The sequence below is a fragment of the Gavialis gangeticus genome, unplaced genomic scaffold, assembly GCF_001723915.1.
Source record: "Gavialis gangeticus isolate Ggan-Ray unplaced genomic scaffold, GavGan_comp1, whole genome shotgun sequence".
Lineage (NCBI taxonomy): Eukaryota > Metazoa > Chordata > Crocodylia > Gavialidae > Gavialis > Gavialis gangeticus.
The window spans coordinates 16,677,842-16,683,905 of NW_017728992.1; positions in this window are offsets into that span (position 1 = coordinate 16,677,842).

Here is a 6,064-nt window from a genome sequence, read left to right on the forward strand (position 1 = left end):
TATATATATATATATATATATATATATATATATATATATATATATATATATATATATATATATATATCGGCGAGTGCGTGTGGATAGTTGAGAAGGTGAGTGAGGTATTCCTCCATAATACCAGGACCCCTAATAGAGGCACAAAAAACCCCAACAAACTAACAAACAAAAAATGAATTATATATAATAACCCTCCTGACTAGTGTCATCATAAATTAGAACATATAATAATAACATCCAAGAAGTGGCAGATGGGAAAGTACCTATAGTTCTTTGGGAGATTATAAGAGGGTACGAAGAGGCATCCTAAGTGCCACCATCACCGTGTACAAGAGATTTCCTTTCTGCATTCAGCCACAAGGCAGGGCCACTGCTGAATGATTCAGTCAGCATTGACATTAAAGACTGGAGAATTATTTCTCCAAGACAGGAAGGGACTGTCTGGTCATCAAATCCAGTCTATTCCTAAAGTAAGAAACAATATCAGATGATCCCTATTATAAATGGGTCAAACTGTACCCTAAAAGAAGTTGCATTTTTTGCTCCTTCTACTGGAGTCTGCTCCAGAACCTGCTCCAGAACTATTTTGATAGAAACTTTCTTTCAGTCCCAGCTTAACTTTATCTGTAGCCAGGTAATACTCATTTCTCATTGTGCCAATATTAGAATCATAGTTGCCTTTTGTACATCTGAAGCAAAGTTTTGTTTGGTAATATCTTCTATTGGATTAGTCTTACAGTGGGGAGAAATGTTAGGCAAATGTTCAGGCCCAAAATGCTTATCCTGAAGCTTGGGAATAGGGCAGATAAAATTACTATAAATACCAGGTAAAACAATTACTTTAGTTTAGTTGCACTGTGTAAATGAGAATATGCCCTTGATGAAGACTGTGTGTTAGGATTAAGAAATACCTGGCTTATGTCACAATCTGTTCATGATAAGACGAAATATTTTTTAATGAAATCTTCTAAGTATGGGCTTTACAGATGTGGAAAGAATGTAACAGGAAGGTATTTTCAATTCACACGTGTCTATAAGAAAACCCCTAGCAAACATGCTAACATTGGGAGTTTGCTCTGTTTATTTTAGTTTAGTTACATGCAGTGTTCTTTTGGGGTTTTCTCAGTGTAGGAAGCAGTTATTTATGAGAGAGATAAGGAGAACAAATATATTTTGTCAGTGTTTGGCATTTCCAGACTCTTAAGGTAACCCCCACCCCCAACTTAGATTTTACTTTTCTACAGGCACAATCAGGAGCAAGCCAACCCCTTATTGTTTTTCACAGGCAATCAGAAGCCCCTCACTTCTGTGGCCATGGAGCAGAGTACAGTGAAAAAGCCAAGAAAAGCAGCGAAGGCATACATTACATTTCAAAGAGGGCAATTAGAACCTTTTTCATGCCAAGCTCCATCTCTTTTGGCCTCCTGGGAGCAAGAGAAATTGAAGGATTTTCTTCCCCTCCCGCCTCCCACTCCTCATCCTACCCATGTAGTATGAATTTTTGCATATTAGTTGATTTTTTCTTTTATGAACAACTAAAACTCCATATTGTGCTTGTTCCCTGCTTGACATGAGTAAATGAACTTTGTATGCCCTGTGTACTCGAGAGTCTGTGTGAGAGGGTGAATGGTGAAAGAATGGGAATTTTTGCATGAAAACAAAAGAAGATTTAATTGTTTGTCTAAGCAACAAGGCACCAATGTATGAGTTACCAGACAGTAAACTAATTAATGGATGGCTGAAGAACTCGTCTGTGATCAGGTGCAAAAGGAGATAGTGAGAAGAAGGAATTCTGCATATCTTGCCATTTGATCTACACAATGCCTCAAGGCTGAGATACCAACTCTGAGATACCAACTTTACTGGAATGACCTCAAGTTGAGATAACTAGAAGTTGGATAAGAAACAACCTCTAATTAAAAACTGAGCATGGAAAAACCCCAATGTGGAACAAAGACTTGAAATCCCTATAAAAGTGAGATGAAGACAAGCCATGATGGGGAATCCACTCTCTGGAGCACAGGCGCATCTGTTCACCCCACTCCCATCACCCTCAATGAACCTGGGCTGGCCACCCAGTGCTAACATTGAGTAATCTCTGCTGGTAATTATAGCATCTTACTGGAGTGGTTTTGTCTGTATGTCTGTCTATGTCTGTTTGTATGTATACTTGTGTGTGCCTGTTTGTATGACTTGTGTGTCCAAGCTTATGTATCTGTTTGATGTAATCAATAAACACAACATTTTGCCTTATCCCCCTTTATATGGTCTCACTCTTGATTTAAGCAATTGGCAATTTAAAGTAACAGAGGCAGGCATTTTCACTCTTTCCCAACAAAGCAGGCAAACAGATGATTGTACAAACACACACACAACTGTTAACAAACTCTCCACTGCCTGGCTTGATGGAGAAAGGACACTATGCACCCGGAGTCCATGAGGTAAGACAGTAATCATGGAAACTGTACCAAGCCTGGACAGCTGGGGATGCTGGGAACTGTAGTCCTGTCACATGGAGAGAAGCTTGTGGGGAGGGCAGTGACATACTGGTGTCTTGCCTTTGCCCATTCTGTTGCTCCTCAATGGCAAGCCACAGCCCACCCCAGCTCTACTGCTGCCCCTCGCTCCTGACCCACTGACCCAGCCCTTCCAGTACCCTCCACACTTGACCCACAGCTCCCTGCCCCCCCCAGTGCTGCCAGTGCTCTTCACTCCTGACCTGCATCCCCCTGCTTTTATATTTGTACACACTGAATCCACAGATGCGGCGACGGAATTGGTGGCAATGCAAACTAAACTATGTCCCATCAGCTTACTTTAACATGCCTAAAAGGCTTTTAAAGTGGCGGGAAAATCCGCTTATGTAAATAGAAACGCCACTGCAGTGCCTTGAAGGGCAAATCTCGTGGCGTGTACATGCAGCCAAAACTTCTTAGTTATACTTCTGACAATGAAGGAGGGTGTTTCACATAAGGAAGTCGTGTGGAATGAGAGATGAATAAAAGAATGACTTTTATATGAGAGATGGCTTGAAGGGATCAGACCCCACAGGGTGGGAGAAGTAGAAAGAGCTAAAAGCATAGATGTAGCAGAGGTGTAACTGTTCAGGCTTTGAAGAGGTATATGGGAGTATGTCTACACTGCATCCCTGGTGTTCTTAAGGAAGAATGATCTTGAACATGTTTGCCTACTTGTGCCATCTGCACAGCAAACCTGGAACCCCCCAGGGCAGCTCCTGAAATCTGGCTTCAGCATGTGTAAGAGCAGTTGGAGGGAGCACCTTGGAGCAGTTTCTTTGCTGTGTTTCCAGGTTTGGTTTAAGTGAATGAGAGTGGATGTGTGTGGCATCCTTTCCTAGAAGTCTGGGGGATATAGTGTAGACATATCCTGAAAAGCTTTAATTTTTTAAGGAAGCTAGTGGAGGGTTTCAGAAAGGGGAAATTACACACTATGGTTGATGTAGTAAAAGAGGAAGATAACTTCAGTAACAGCTGTTTGCTTTTATTGAACTGAAATTGAATTAAGAGGTGATGCTCTCCTTCTGACTTACAGACAGGGTGGAGCACACATCAAGTGGACCACCATCCTTGCTCCACTACGTGCATAGGAGGCACATGGCTAGGACTTGAAAAAATTCAATGGAGTTGCTTATCATCCCAAGTCATTAGGAAGGAAGGATGGAGAAAGAATACAGTAGGAGAATGAAAAAGACAACAGATCTTTCCTGACTATAACAGGGGCTCAGACAGGAGCCCTATTACTTGGATAAAATCGGGCAGGGTTGACCTGAGGACGAACCCTGCCAGGTGAAGGAACTTACACACCAGTAAAGGGGGAAGGCAATTAGCCTGCCAAAACCAGCATAAAAGCTGGCAGCAGAAAAGACTCTTTGCCTTCAGGCACCAAAGAATGGGCAGGGAGTGATTCAGATCGTGCCAGAGAAGACACCAGTAACTGGACCTGTGACCCCAGAGGATGCTGAGACCAAGGGACTCCAGAGCACAACAGGTCAGGCATGAGAGAAGGCACTTACCTGTGGAATTCAGTTATACCGGTGAGTCTGGAGAAGAGCTGGGGACATGGCTCGGCGGTGGGAGGGAGAACCCTGGAGTGAAGAAGTTGTCTCGGGGTGAGACACAGACAGGGGAAACAAGCACTAACCCCTGTGATGGCCAGGACTGCTCCAGTACCATAGGGGTGGCACAAATGGCAAGGGAGCAGCCGGGGCAGCTCCCAGCACAGGACACTTATAAAGAATAGAGAGGCGTGGTGCTTGCAGGCCACTAATAAGGTAATTAGTGGCAACAAGAGGCTAAAGTAACAGATTGACAAAAGGGGAAACTTTTGTATCTATAACCAGGGCTCCCTTCACCAATGAAGTAATTGGTGAAGTGATGGGTGTTATTATGCTTATAAATGTGTAACAGAATAAATTAAACCCTTTGAGTGCATAACATCCAGGTGGCAATTATTAATCTCAAACATCAAAAAAATACTGATTCCCTTCCTCTTCTTCTTGATCCAAGTCGTGGCAGGAGAGTACAGAGGGGGAGACGTACCTGAGATTGCCCAACCCGCTCAAACTGACATAACAGAGTTCCTAGAGCATTTCCTAGAGAAATGCTTTTGTAGCACCAGGTGAACCAGTGTAAAACATTCTACCTCAGCCTGTCCACCACCCAGAGATGGTAAATATTTTTAAGTGTGAAATTTGAGAAAAAAATAGAGACTAACCTGTGCAAAAATATTCCTGATAATTTTCCTGAGGTTTCAATGAGCCTTAGTCATTCTGGCTACAAAAAATAATAATAAAAAAGATAAAACATATTAGAATTCTTTCACCAACTCATACTGGAAGGAGAAAAACCCAGTTTGGTAATAAGTGAAAACCAGGAAAAGAAAGAAGGCATGACTGAGAAATAAGAATCCATGGACTAAAAATACCTTAGTGGTAGTTGTTGAAGACCATTACTTGGCTCACTGCAGACTAATTGCATTTGTTCAGTCATTGTGAAAATGGATACAGATGGGATGTGAGAGTTAGGAAATACCCTGCTGTTACAGAGAAAATAAAGCAAATGTTATGTGATACACCATTATCTAAGATGAGTTTGTTGGGGAGAATTTGGTAATCACATGCCTGAAACTTTCTTTTTCTGCTTACGATGCTTTTTAAATTAATTTTTATTTTTACATTAATTCCCATCAAAGCAAAAAGTGGGGTGCAGACTGGGGGCAGAACAGAATGGGTTTTACCTAGTTGTCATTCTTTTTAAGATCTGCCCCTGGAATTTGATTAAAGCAACTTTCTTGCCTGAAACAGAAATGAGTTTTGTGAAGATCTGTTGGTCACAATACTTTAACTTTGGTAGTTCTGCCAGTGTCTTGCATTTTGCTTTTCTGCTGTGGCATCATAAGTTTTGCTGGGGTGCTCTGGAATGAGAGAGTACAAATACGACAGGATCAACACCAAGTGAAACCACGTGGGGACGAGTTAACAACTAGTTTCAAAGATAACAGTTATGAAAGGTCTGAGCATGCTACTGGATAAAAAGAAAAAAAAATCCAAAACAACTGTTGTCTCTCCAGTTCTTATGTACTTATAGTATACCTGGGGTTACAGATAAGACTGGGATTCAGAGCTTCTGGATTTAACTCTTGATTGCCAGTTTTATTGCATATTTTGGTAAGTCACTTAGGCTGTATCTATACTGCTTCCCTGACACCCATGGGGCCACTGTTCTCAAGGAAGCCCTGCCTGTTGATTTTCAAAGCTCAACCCAGAAATCAGGTGGAGAAGGCACTCCAGGAGCATCCTCTTAAGAGCTGCGGCAAGAAATTACACTCTGAGCAGCAGCATCACCTCATTTCTAGACCTGGCACAAAGAGACTAAGTACAAACAGTCAAAAAGCCCAAGGCTGAATCAGTTCAATCTTTGCACATTAGTTCAAGCTGCATAGACTGAATCCATAAGCAAGTGAACAGACATTCACTTCCGATTCTGGATATGCAGCCACATGCCTTCAGTGGCCTAGGCCAAAAGCTGGGGGGGGGGGGGGGGGA